Below are 10,218 nucleotides of genomic sequence, written 5' to 3' on the forward strand. Positions count from 1 at the left end.
ATTAGCCTCGTACCTGCTCAGTGCTAAGTACCCGGGGCTCCCAGGTGCGCGCCCAGGGCGTCCCCGAGCCGATCGGGTGTTTCAGCAGAAAATTAGCTACCTGGCGCGGGAGAGGCAACTTCACCTTCCAGCTGAGGTGGAAGTCTGGGTCCCTCCATCCCTGTCCTTTGCCTCCACCGGGAGATGTCTCGCGCATCAGCATGAGCGGCGCCGCAGGGGTCCTTTTTTTTTTAAAGTGACCATTAAAAAATAAATCTATTAAAAGCTGGAAAGCTCTGTCGCGTAGGCGTTTCTCCCCACCCCGCTGGACCCTTCGCCGCTGGCCGGGCTACAGTCCTGGATTCCCAGGAACATCCCCCCCCCCCGCCCCAAGTGAGACCCCAGATCCTGGGTCCGCTCCAGGACAGAATGGGGTCCCAATGTCCCTCGACGCCTGGTGCCGCACTCTCATCCCCGTGCCGACTGGGTGAAGGCCCCCGGTGGCCCGGGCACTGCGGGGATGTACGCCTGGGGAGGCTCCGCGCACTAGGAGGCTGCGACCGCCAGCCTCGCTCCACCCCCGAGATGCCGCGAGAGGTAGCCCTCCCGAGGGCGCAAGCCCCGGACGTCCCCGGGCGAGGCTCACCGCCTCCAGGGCAGAAAGTTTGGGCCGGGTGTGCCAGGCTGCCTTGGCGCCAGATTCCCTAGCCGGGCTACGCCGGCCCCTGGGAGCGGCCGAAGCTCGAGAAGCAGCCTGGGTTCCCTCCGGAACCTCCCTGACGCCGCTCCCGAGACCCTGCGGGGAGTGCCCCCAGCCCGCCCCCTGGAGGGCCCTGCACGCCACTCGCCTCCTGCCACTGTACTCTAGCGCACAGCGCGGCGCGGCGGGGACCGGGGGCCTCCCTAGGGAACGTGGGAGCCTTTCCTCCCCACAACTCCTTTGGGTCATCAACTCCTCCAGTGAACCCTTCTCCTAGAGGACCGGGGCAGGGCTCCCGGGCCCTGGGCGCCGGGAGAGAAGCTCACGGCAAGACAGGGGGCCGCTGACCCCCTCCCGCTCCCCCAACCGCGGGCTCCAGCCGCGTACCCCGACGCGCCCCGAGGGGCTGGGATCTCCTCGCGCTCGGCCTCCCCCCGCCAGGGAGTTCCCCGCGACGGGCATTGTGCCGCCGCCGCCGCCGCCGCCACGCAGCGCGCGGGACTCCCCGGCGTCTCCATGGAGCCCGACCCCGGGGCCTTCCCATTCACAAATCGCCCCTCCAGCGGCCGGCTGGACCACGTGCACCGACCCCAGCCCAGGAGGGACCTGGAGAGTCCGGACCCTGCGCGGAGACCCCTGACCCCAAGGGCGCCACCCCACCCCGCGCGTCTTCGGGTCCGTCCCTGGCCGCGCTCTGCCACCCCGCGCCCCCGCCAGCCCCGCCTCTCTCTGCGGGGTCCCGTGCGCCCCTCCCTGGGCCGTGCCCACCCCCACCCCCGCGCCCAGCCAGCTCAACGCGAAGGTAATGACCGCCTCAGGGCGAAGCGCGGGCGGCGAGGGCCGGGCTACTCACGGGCTCAGCGCTCCCCGCGGCAGATGACAGGGGCCCGGCGGCCATGCCCAGGCTGCATCCCGGCCGCCGAACGGGCAGCGGCGTCCCGGGGCCGCGCGGGCACCGGCGAGCCGGCGGCAAGGCGCGCGCGGGGCCGGGCTCAGGCGGCGGCGGCCGCCGCGTCTCCTCCGACCACGCGAGCGGCTGGGGCCGGGGCCGGGGCCGGGGCCGCTGTCCAAGGAGGCTCTGCCGGCTCTGGAGCAGCCCCGCGGCTCCGCACTCGCTCTTCCTCGCCGCCTCCTCTCTCTCCCTCTCTCTCTTTCTCTCTCTCTCTCTCTCTCTCTGCCACCCTCCCTCCCTCCTCTCTCTCTCTCTCCCTCTCTCCTCCCCCTTTCTCTCTCTCTCCCTCTCCCCGGCTCCTCTGGCTCGCTCGGCTGGAGCGAGGAGACAGCAGGAGCACGCGGCGGCGGCGGCGGCGGCAGCGGCCCGGGCGGAGCGCGCAGCGCGCGGCGAGGGAGGGGGTTCGGGCGGCCGCGCGGCCGGGGAGGGCGGTGGGGCTGGGAGGACCGCGGCCAGGCGAACGCAGGCCGGACGCACCCTTGCGGCCTGCAGCGCCGGCCCGGAGGGCAGCCGGCACGAGAGAGAAGGGCGAGGCGCCAAAGACCCCAGAGCCCAGAGCTGCCCAGGCCCCGAGAGCGCCGCCCTCCGGTCCGGGGCCCCGCCTCCCTTCCCTCCCTCCGGGCAATCCTGAAGCCGGGCCGTCCCTAACGACCCTTACTCTCCTGGCACCCTGGCCCAAGCCCAGAAAGGACAACACTGGGGATCTGCAGAAATGAGACTTGGTCAGCGGGGTAAATGTCCAGCAACCCCCTCTGCCTCCTTTCTGCCTTGCCTGGCCTCCTCGTCCAGTTTGCCCACATGTCCCCCAACCCTTTACTAGGGCTTGAAATTCAGAGCCTGGCCTTCCTGGGAATTGGAGAGTAAGTGTACCAGCCACACAGGGTCACTGCTTGGATGTTTGTCCACACTGACCAACCCACCCGATTCAAACATTTCCACCTTGGCTGGAGAAGAGGGTCTGCCCCTGCAGGAGATCAGCTTAGGATTTGCCTAAAATCAGAAGAGCAGGTCGTTCCTGTCCCTACTCCCAGCTCCCCAACCCAAGGGGAAGGGACTCCGGTATTGGGGGGGGCAGTCTTTAGCCTCGGGAGGGGAGCAGAAGGAAAGCGGAGGCTAAGGGTCAGTGGAATGGCGCCAGTGTGGGCTGGCAGAATAAGACCCATGGAGAGCAGTGAGGTCAACATCAAAGGCAGGCAGGGGGGGCCTCGACTGTCCCAAACAGACCCGCAGGATTGAGCAGGGCCTTGCTCCTGTTTCTGTGGAAGACAGGCAGATGCAGTTCCTGGAGCACCACTGAGGAAGGTAAGAGGGGGGATGGAAATGCGCCGCACCCTCAAAGACATTCGCAGCCTAAAAGCAAATGACAAACCTGTCCCAGGTTGTTTTACCTCTGGATGCTGGTTCTGGAACACTTAGATTCCTCCTTGCACCTGACTGCCCTGCTTTCCCGTGTGAGGCAAAAAGCACGTCATGGAATCTGGGGTTTCTTAGGGGCCTGGAGGATTCAGAGCCAGGAAGGATGTAAACTCAGCTCCTGCGTGCCTGGGGCTCTGCACTGGTGGCTGCCTTCCCTGCAGAGCGAGGACAGACAGTGTCCAAGACAAGTGGCTACTGTCCACTTAAGACCTTAATGCTTTTAATTTCTAGCCCTCCAGCCAGTCTGGGTCATTGATCTGTCCTGGTCAGTGGGAGTCATTCTATACACTTTCCAGTTAGCTTCTGCGCCCTACAGCTAAACCCCGGATAAATGCCTTGTCTACCAGTGAGGCAGCTGTGTGGTTGACTGAACTTTCCCCAGCTCCCGTGTTTGAAATGGCACGTCCCTGCTCAAAAGACCTAATTGGCTCTCTCTCTGTCCTCTGCTGTCAGATGGTCCAGGCCTCCAACTTGTGGGCAGGCCCACCCTGGGTGGGCCCACCCACTCCCCATCACCCGCCTGTCTCCCTGTGGGCACGTCTTTCACTTCACAAGCAAGGTGCAGATCCGCATGAGTCGCTCCTCTGGATCATTCCAGAAAAGGTCTCTGAAGACAGCACCAAACCTTGTTCCCATGCTCCACCAAACCCAGCCAGCACTCGGCACACAGTAGGTCTGCTCAGACACCTGTGCCAACGGACTGAGGCTGGCACCTGTGGCAGGATCAGCCATAGAACCTGCACATCAAGATCCCCATTGGGGACGGGCCCTGGCGAGGCTGGCTTCCTCACAAGCCCCAGGGAATTTGCCCTTCCAGCTCCAGCTGCTGTGGAATGGGGACCTGGCCAAAAAGGGGGTCAGGGCCAGTCTGTATGTCCTCATTTTAGGACCAGCTGGGGGGCCCCATCTTGGGATATCACCGAAGGAAATTTTACAAATCTCTGATTTAGAACCTTTATTGAAAAAAAAAAAAAAGACGTGAGCCCATTGAGGAAGAGCTGGGAAAAGCCCTTCACGATAATGATTGTGAAAGAAACAGGAGGGGATTTAGCTCGGGGCCTAAAATGACAACTAAATACACAGGGCTAATTTTACTCCCTCTGAAAACCCCATTAAAGCTATGAAAAGAGGTTTTTTTGAAGATATAAACCCCCAAGGAGACAGAGAACAGAGAAAAGACAACTGTCGACAACATGGGGGCAGCAGGAAGGCAAATGGACAAGTGGGGCCCGGCCTTGCAGAGCTGAGTCCCAGCCCCACTGGGGGAAAGCTGGGAAACAGAACCCTCAAAGGCTCAGAACACTGGGGCAGGTGCCCATGAAGCGGGGAAGGCAGCTAGGAGCGGCAGAGATCTGTTTAAAGAGCCTGCAGGTCCTGGGTGGCTGGCCACCCTGGAAGGCTGTTCCCTGAGGACGGTGAAGCGGAGCCTCTGAGGCCTGGGGGACTTCATGCATGGTGACAGAGGGGTGTCCTGCACTCTGAAGGCTGAGCGCCTCACTTAGCCCCCACAGCACCAACATCCTCCAGGCAAGAGACCAGAAAAGTCTTGTCCCCTTTCCTGTAGATTTTAGGAGAAACCTGAAGATATCATTGTGCGGTTTCCCACCAGAGAACTGAGCCAGTCTCCCTAGAGGGAAACCCTGGTAAGCCCACCCAATCCTCAGACCTTCCAGTCAGCTCTGCAGTCCCCTCCCCTACCTGTGAGTAGACAACCCAGCATTACCAGACATCTCAGGAAAGACTTTAAGAGAAACAGCTACCAAACCACCCAGGTGGGGCAATTTTGAGTAAACAGACATTAGACGGGGAGGAGAAATAGCCATGTTTTTAGTATCTCAAAGCCAGCAGAGAAGATGTTGCATCTATGAACCAAGAGCAGGGTGCTATTTTAAGGAGAACACTTAGAGAACAAAAAAAGGGCTGGAAAATTAAATGTGTGAGAAAAGAAACAAAAACCTCAACAGACAGGTTGGAAGATAGAAGGGAGGGAGTGTCCCAGAATACAAAGCAAAAAGACAAAGCAGAGAAAAATGAGAAAGGACGAAAGAGTCAGATGACCAGTTCATGAGGCCCGGCATTCACACAACAGGCACCCTTCCTTCCATTCCACCTGGCCTGAGAGAGAGAATTATTTAATTCAAGACATCTTCCCAGAAATGAGTTTCCAAATCCTCATCACATCAGCACACTGGATGGAAGCTGACCCACATGAAGGCATATTATCATTAAAAGCAAAACACTGAAGACAAAAAATAGTTTCCACGAGTTTCCAGGTTCCATAAAAATGAGCAGGAATAAGAACAAGCTTCAGAAGCCTTAACAGCAGAAGCTAACAGACAATGAAGCAGTGCCTTCAGAGTGCTAACGGAAACTATCTTCTGGCGCAGAATGCACTACTTAGCCAAATTAACAATCCAATGTGAGACCCAAATAAAGACATTCACTCATGCAAGATCTCAAAAAAAAAAAAAAAAGCACCTCCCATGAATCATTTCTTAGGAAGCTACTAGAGGATGTGTTCCAACAAAACAAAGGAGTAAAGCATGAAAAAAGATGACAAGGGACAGATGAAACAGTGGATCCAGTAAGAGAGGGAGAGAGGAAGGGAAGCCACAGGATGGGAGAGAAGGGAGCTCTCAGGAGGACAGCTGTCCAGATTAGAGCAGGGTGGTGACACGTCCAACTGTCCAGTGCACAGACCTGCTGACGGCTGTCACCACTAAAATACCTCCCGGTATTGCACTGCCCTTTTAATGCCAGGACCACCTGGCCCAGGTGCTTATCTGTACTCGGCCTCCTTGGGCCAGGTCCTGATGGAGCTGCAGCCAGAGCAGCAGCCCAAAGGAGCCACGGACAGGGAGGACCCCGTGGCTAGCTCTCCACACTCGTTACCTTGTACATGAGTAGAAGATGATCCAACATTAAGATGTTTGAGGAAAACACAGTCTGAAGGGACTTCTCTGTCCTTGTCAGTCTTCCTGACCAGCTGGTGGAGAGCGTACTTTGCAGCCATCACCGCTTCCGTTTGGTCTTTCAATCCAACAGAGTAAATTATAAAATTACTTAGGGCAGTGAGAACCTCCTTGCCAGGCTCTTTCTCTCTCTGTCTCTCTCTCTACACACACGTCAATATTTATGCTACATGTAAATATATAAACATTTCCATTTCTCCACCACCACTGCTGGTTATTTGGGCTTTCCACTTTGGCCGTGCTCCGGGCCTTTGGTAGGACGCCGCAGAGAAGTGCTACCTATCTTAACGACTGCCTCGTAGGGACAGCCCCACAGGGCCTGAGGGAACCTATTATTCAAATAACCCATTCACATTCTTGCACACAAAATGCAGGGCAGCTGTGCAAAAGCTTATATTCCACAGGACTCTGGGGGCTGCATCTCTCCGGACCCTCGAGGTCAGAGGCACCAGCCAGCAAAACTCAGCGAGTGACACTGTGGGTGCCCAGCCAGCCCGGGCCCTGGCCTCTGCTCACAGCTGGCGGGGGCGCCCAGCACACACCCAGCCGCGGCAGCGGCCACTGGGCTGGCTTCCCCGTCTTCCTCCACACCTGAGAAACCTCCCAGACTTTGCCCACCCCCGGCCCTCCCGACCCGGTTCCTGGCAGACAAGGGCGCTGTCTTCTTCACAGGGAAGGGAAGCTCAGACGTGAGCAGCTTTCTTCCCTCACATCTTCTCTTCGCGTTCATCTCTTCTTCCCGCTCCCTTTCCTTTCAAATTCTGACCCCCCGCCCCCGCCACCGGCAGGTCCCACCCCCTTGGGCCTCCTCCTCTTCACCTTCCCTGCTCTGGGGGCCTAGCCCACCAGCCTAAACGCATGGTCGGCCCTCACCCATCCTTTAAGAACCAGCCCTAGCGCTGCTCTCCTGATGTCTCCTTCCTTGTATCACAAACGGTCCCCACTTCCTGCCCAACACCCCACAGAAATGGCCCTGCTGGGGTCACCAGGTTCAGGAGTCACCAGACCAACCAGCCTGGGCTCCCTCCTAGGTGCACGCGATCATTCAGGCCAGGGGGCCCGCTCCCCACTCCCTCTCCAGGACTTTCTCCTCCATGACAGCATTCTCCTGCTCTGCCCTCCTGAGGCAGCTCCCTCCGCACCTCCGTCGGTTCCCCTGCTTCTCGGTAAATGCCAGCTTTCCTGAGACTCCATCGCCAGTCCTTTCACATGTCTTCCTCAGCGATCTCACCCCCTCCCCTGGTTTCACTGCCACCACGTCATCAAGGCATTTCAGAGCTGGAGGCAGCTCCGGAGAGATGAAAAAACTGAGGCCACTGTGTCCAGGTGCCCTGCGGGGCCTCCCGGCACCCAGGCAGCAGCTCTGGACCTTGAACTCAGCCTCTGGCTCTGCCAGCAGCGCCACCCCGGCCCCCACCACACTGCCTCTTACTTCACACGCAGGGGAGCAGGTAGGTGCATCTGCAGTGTCACACACACGCACACACACACATTTCCAGACTTGATATTTTATTTAAGAGCGTGCAGCTCTATATCAGTACCCAGTTACTTTCAGTTCTGACATTTATCTTCTCCAGAGGAGGGTAAGCCACTTGCACACCGTCCCATCTCTCCTCCCACGTGGCTGGGAAATGTCAGAGGGAGCTCCAGGCAGCTCAGGGTCCCATGCCCACATCGTGCACATTTTGCTCTTTGGGCTGCTTGGTAACCCAGCTGTTTGGGGGGAGCCAAGGTGGCCTGGTAAATGCATCAGAGGAGCCAGCAGAGGGTTGCCAGCCACTGTCCAACTTTTACACCCAGGCCCGACAGCGGGAGCCAAGAGCCTCCCAGAGCAGATGCCACGATCCGCTCGGGGGCGGGTGGGTCCTTCCCCATCTTCTCAGATCTTGTTTTGAGTGGGACCCACGCCATGCCTTTGAGCTCTGCCTGTGATTGCACAATAATACCCACCCAGAAAACAAATTAAAAATAGGAAGACTCCATCCGAGGCGTGTGTCTGCTGAGGCAGAGTGCTGTCAGATTGCTAGGCAACCCCAGGCGGTCCTGTGGGAAGGCCTGTGCGAAGCTTGTTCCACAGAAGGAGCACTCTTGTCCCTGTTGTGTGGATGTGCTCAGCCGAATCTGAGCAAGGTCATGAGCAGAGGGAAGACGCAGGCTGCCTGAGCTGAAGTCGTGCCCATCCACCTGGACAGACAGATTTTCCAGAGGACAGAGAAGATGCTGGGGGTGTCCATAGGATGAGAGACATCTGGACATACGCTGGAAAATCTACCTGGTTTCTCCATTTTCCCGAGATCCAGTCGTTTAGAATTGTGTAGGCAAAGTACCTGGTTTGTAACTGATTTTCCCACCCTGCTGTCTTCATCACCTTCAGCCAGAGGTGAATGTGAGCTGGTTCAGAGGCTGGAGATGGAGGAGGAGGAGAAAGGAAAAATGGGTGCGTGGCCAGAGCTGGGCGGAGGAGCAGAGAGGAAGCAGAGCTGGAAGCAGCCAGGCGCCGCCATGCTCCGCTTTGTGCTCCCAAGGCTGAGATGGAACCACATGCTTTCTTTTTACAGTTCTGTCCAAACTGTGATCACGTTTAAATGTTTGTGGATGTTACCACGTTGACTATGAGCGTAAAATACTTTCTAAAAGGAAAAGGCAGGGGATATAGCATCGTGAAAAATACCAAGAGTTTTCCATTTGACTTTCAGGTCTTTAAGACAAGGGTGAGGTCAGGAGAGCTTCTTCCCGTTCACAGAGTTGCCCAGAGACCGACCAGGGCCAAGGCAGAAGGGTGCATTAGCTTCCTGGAGCTCCCGTAACACAAAACCGGGGGCTTTAAACAACAGAAGAGGATTCTCTCACAGGCCTGAAGGTCAGAAGTCAGTGAAACACGGTGTCGGCACACTGCCTTGAAGGCTCCAGGGAGAGACCCTGCCAGGCCTCTCACCAGGCTTCTGGTGGCTGCTAACAGTTCCCAGCATCCTTGGCTCGTGGCTGCATCACTCCAGTCTCTGCCTGTCTCTACGTGGCCTTGTCTGTGTATCCTCTTCCCTTTCTTAGAAGGACCCCAGTCATTGGGTTGAGACCCCTCCCCAACCCACCATGACCTCATCTTAACTAATTGAATCTGCAAAGACCCTATTTCCAAATAAGGTTCCATTCTGAGGTTCTGGGTGGACATGAATCTGGGGGGACATTATTAGACCCACTCCAGGAGGATTGATAATGAAGTCAGATGGGCTTCAGAGCAGGCAAGTGCTGGCCACCGTCCGGGCCAGCCTGCCCCTCTAGAGGAAGCCACTCTCAAGCACCTCAGGCAGAGCGCTCCCCATCGGGGCAGAGCCTGCACTGCTGGAAAGCCTTCCCAACAGGGACCCGGAATCTGCTGGGGACGTCATCCAGCTGAAGGTCCTGGGATTCGCACAAGTCCCAGCTCCAGCCCCACGGCAGCCGAAGGACAGAGAGGACATCTAAGTCTCTGCCTTCAGACACAGGGCACCCACCAAGATGCCCTAACAGCCGCTACAACACACACTGCTCATTTCTGGACGATTTCTTCCACGTCCTCTCTGTGCATGTATGTCCAAACGTTTGGGGTGGGGGATTCATTAACTCCTGTTAAATTTAATCCAACTGGTCATCCTCTGTGTTGATCCTGTCACCTGACCCGTCAGCCTGTCGTTTGGTTTGGCTCACCCCCAGGTTGAAAGTACCATTGAACAAAACAGAAACAGGCTCACAGACATAGTAAACAATCTATGGTTACCAGGGAGAGGGGGTGGGAAGGGATGAATTTGGGAGTTTGAAATTTGCAAATGTTAGCCACTATATATAAAAACAGATTTAAAAAAAAAGTTTCTTCTGTATAGCACAGGGAACTCTATTCAATATCTCGTAATAACCTTTAATGAAAAAGAACATGAAAACAAATATCTGTATGTATATGCATGACTGGGACATTGTGCTGTGCACCAGAACTTGACACATTGTTAACTGACTGTACTTCAATAAAAAATAAATTAAAAAAAGAAAGAAAGAACGATTGAAGAGCTTGGCCCAAGCCAGCGAGAAACTGGGTACTGAGCCCTCCTGAGGGCCGCTGAGGGGGTGGGGATGCACACTGCAAGGGCACAGCCATTAAATAATCACCGTGACTGACAGAGTCCGAAAGAACACTTCACGGAGTCCCTCTGGATGGCTTTTGTCACTAC

At 57.1% G+C, this 10,218-nt stretch overlaps 1 protein-coding gene across 3 annotated transcripts in view; it reads right to left on the minus strand.

Moving 5' to 3' along the window:
- RBFOX3 (RNA binding fox-1 homolog 3) overlaps positions 1-7,358 on the minus strand; it is a 424,204-nt gene extending 416,846 nt beyond the window's left edge. For 2 of the 3 annotated variants that reach the window (XM_074343847.1, XM_074343842.1), the window contains exons 1-2: positions 7,162-7,358; positions 5,940-6,077 (exon numbers count right to left, since the gene is read on the minus strand). The gene's annotated coding sequence lies outside the window, so the exon portion shown is untranslated. Of the gene's footprint in view, positions 1-1,532; positions 1,854-5,939; positions 6,078-7,161 lie in introns of those variants that run through there. The other variant, XM_074343843.1, reaches the window with a different exon arrangement.
- Between the last annotated feature and the right edge of the window lie 2,860 nt (positions 7,359-10,218).

The sequence above is a fragment of the Camelus bactrianus genome, chromosome 16, assembly GCF_048773025.1.
Source record: "Camelus bactrianus isolate YW-2024 breed Bactrian camel chromosome 16, ASM4877302v1, whole genome shotgun sequence".
NCBI lineage: Eukaryota > Metazoa > Chordata > Mammalia > Artiodactyla > Camelidae > Camelus > Camelus bactrianus.